A 2,948-nucleotide genomic window follows, 5' to 3' on the forward strand; every position below is an offset into this window, starting at 1 on the left:
GCTTTCCCTGTGTCTGGAACTGTCTGCAGCTTCACTCACTAATCCCGCCCCAGACCCAGTTTATAAGGGCAGATTCCTCCCCTCCCAGGTCTGGGTGGACCGTGTTGCATGTTTAGGGCTCCTGACCAGAGAAACCTCCCACTTGCTCTCAGACATAATATCTCTATTACTGTGGCAACCAGACCCCTGGGGTGTCACACATACACTACAAATATCAGGGTCGCAGCACGATGATAACCTGCATGCATCACCTCCCACATGTGACCTGCTCACAGCACGTTATTCCTCTGTATATCCTACTGCTACTCCCAGTTCAGCCCTCCATGCAGAGTTCTGTGACTCTGTACACGCCCACAGTTACTCCCTCTCTCACTACAACCCCCTACACAGTGCGATGTGGCTGGTTACCATGGCTACCAATAAACAACCACTGTCACATGACGAACCAGCAACATGCAACTTCTGGGACACGCCCCCTGATGACGCACTTCCTGCAGCACTGTGTACATAAGGCAGCCTGACTCCCACACTACCAACAGCCTAACCTGGGAACGCTGCCTGTACCCTCCACTTCTACCATTTATGGGACTCCCCATCTAGAGACACCCCTGATACAGGAACTGCAGGTACTTATTGACCCCTATGGGCTTTACCGCTTATCCAAACCCTTTGACAGCACTGGTAACCGGCAATACTTCTATTTCAGCTCTCCACAGGCTGATGAACCCCTGTCTTTTGTTAAGGTACTTATATCCACTAACTTAGGCATTCTACCCCATGCCTCATGATACTGATCCGTATCCCCTCATTGTTGCAGCTTCTGACTGGAACTGCTCTCTACCTTCTATGGTGCCTTCCTGCTAAAATAAACTTGATACAAGTAAGGAACCCCCTATACTCAAATATCTGTGCTCCCCATGGTATACCTTGACTGTTTTTAACTGCTTTTATTTGTATATAATATTCCTCTGCCTCCATCCTATCCCAGCCCTCCACCCCAACCCCCCCTCCTCTCTCCCTCCCCTTTCCACCCCTCCCTTTCTCCTCCTCCCTTTTTTTGACACCGTCTATTCCGTTACCTACCTCTTTCGTAACTCAGTGTCAACCGAGATGTATTCTTATGTATGACTTTCAACTATGCATCTTTTGTTATATTTTTTTCTCATCATGCTATTTATCTTTTTTGCAGTAGCGACTTAATGAATAAGGCCAGTGTGGCCGAAACGTCTACCTATTGTCGCCTTCACCACTGTTATTTTTTCTACATTTCATTTGTATAAATAAATTGGCACTAAAAAGCAAAACTTCCTATGAGTGTGCGATGAATTAATTTTTACGTGATTTGAGGACATTTCCAGTCCATTGCATCTGCACCTCAACTCTATTTGACAGTGTGCACGCTAATTTTCTATTTACTGAACTTAACTCTTCAGCGTCTGCATCAGTCTCCCTAATGTCAACCGACACTTTTGCGTATGATGACACGACAAGCCTTAATATCTTGTCATTAGTCAAAACCTCTAATGATTTACTCAAGACCCCTTCAGAAGAAATAAGGAGCAGGGACTACGAGAGAGAGAGACGGCGATTGGTCTCCTATGACCTACATGCAGTTACTCTGGCTGAGTACCATAAACAAGGAAAAATCCCCAGGGGGTTGAGGAGTCACCTCCGCCCTACACTATTCTCCGATAACCCGGAGTATTGTGAAAAATTCAAGAAAATGCTTAACAAGTGTTCCCTTGATATTATTATACTTACTGTTGAATTTTTGCAGAAAGCTATCCAAGAAAGTGAGAAATCCATTATCGCCATCGAAGCACAACTGACCGCTAATCTGTCATCAACTGATTGGACTGCCCTGAAGAATAGAACCGATAAGATCCTATTGGAACACCAGCAAACCCTACAGGAACGGAAAAGACAGAAGTTCCACCGAGACAACGAGGACTACATCAACAACCGAGTATACAGATGGAACGTCTCTACAGACCCCCAACCTCGCCGCCACTTTCCGGGAAACCGCAATCTGATCTCGCACAGCTCCGGCAGCGATTCCTCTACTGGACTGAACGACCAACGTTTTTTATGGGGAAACCGGAAAGGCGGACGCCGAAACGCAGACCAACTAGGAGGTCGAGGAGGCGAAAGGATGACAACGCGCTCCCAGGTAAGATACCAAACCTGGTGAGGAATATTTCGGGCTACACATTAGCCCCTGCAGAACTCTCGGTCTTACAGAAAGGCCTGTCCTTCTGTCCGACACCCAACTGGGACTCTTTCCAGCTGGAAAAGGACTTGCAACGGTTCTATCGTTCTATACGTCTCAAGACCCATTTCAGTCTATCTAATGAGATCACCGTGAGCAGGATACCTCCACCCGGGGGTACCCCGGTCCCGGAACTCTCCATTACTACCCTTGGCCTACGTAACCCGAGCTCTTTCAACCCCCCTCATACCAATCATGCAGCAGAAACCACTATAGCCCTGATTGACAAAGACATCAGGAGTTTAATACACCAACAACGCCTGGGATTTTTTCCAACCCATCAAAATCTCACTATTGACGAGAGACAGGCCCTTAAAAACCTACAGAACAACAAACACATTATTATCAAACTCGCTGACAAGGGGGGAGCCACGGTCATAATGGACAAATCAGCTTACACGGACGAAATTCTTCGCCAATTGGTGGACACTGCTACATACAGACACATAAGCCATGACCCCACCAGTACCATCCACTCCAAAATCCAAACTATCCTGAAAAAATACCTTCACAACAACACCATTGACTCCAAAACTGCTTCTTTTCTGACCAATACCCACCCCGTCACTCCCGTATTCTACATCTTACCAAAAATCCACAAGTCTCTCACTAACCTTCCTGGTCGACCTATTGTAGCTTCCACAGATTCCATCCTATCACCACTGGCAATCTACCTGGA

The 2,948-nt window shown here is 46.8% G+C and overlaps 1 long non-coding RNA gene across 2 annotated transcripts; it reads left to right on the top strand.

The window, feature by feature from the left end:
* The first annotated feature begins 471 nt into the window (after window positions 1-471).
* On the top strand, window positions 472-2,118 carry LOC141164983 (uncharacterized). Of its 2 annotated transcripts, none has more exons than XR_012251013.1 (3): window positions 472-626; window positions 707-880; window positions 1,778-2,118. It is a non-coding gene; the product is annotated as an uncharacterized lncRNA (long non-coding RNA). The 2 variants fall into 2 exon arrangements; XR_012251012.1 differs by lacking the exon at window positions 1,778-2,118 and adding an exon at window positions 1,190-1,304.
* Window positions 2,119-2,948: the final 830 nt, after the last annotated feature.

This window comes from Phyllobates terribilis, unplaced genomic scaffold (genome assembly GCF_046119375.1).
Source record: "Phyllobates terribilis strain yellow unplaced genomic scaffold, ASM4611937v1 Scaffold_11__3_contigs__length_659146591, whole genome shotgun sequence".
Lineage (NCBI taxonomy): Eukaryota > Metazoa > Chordata > Amphibia > Anura > Dendrobatidae > Phyllobates > Phyllobates terribilis.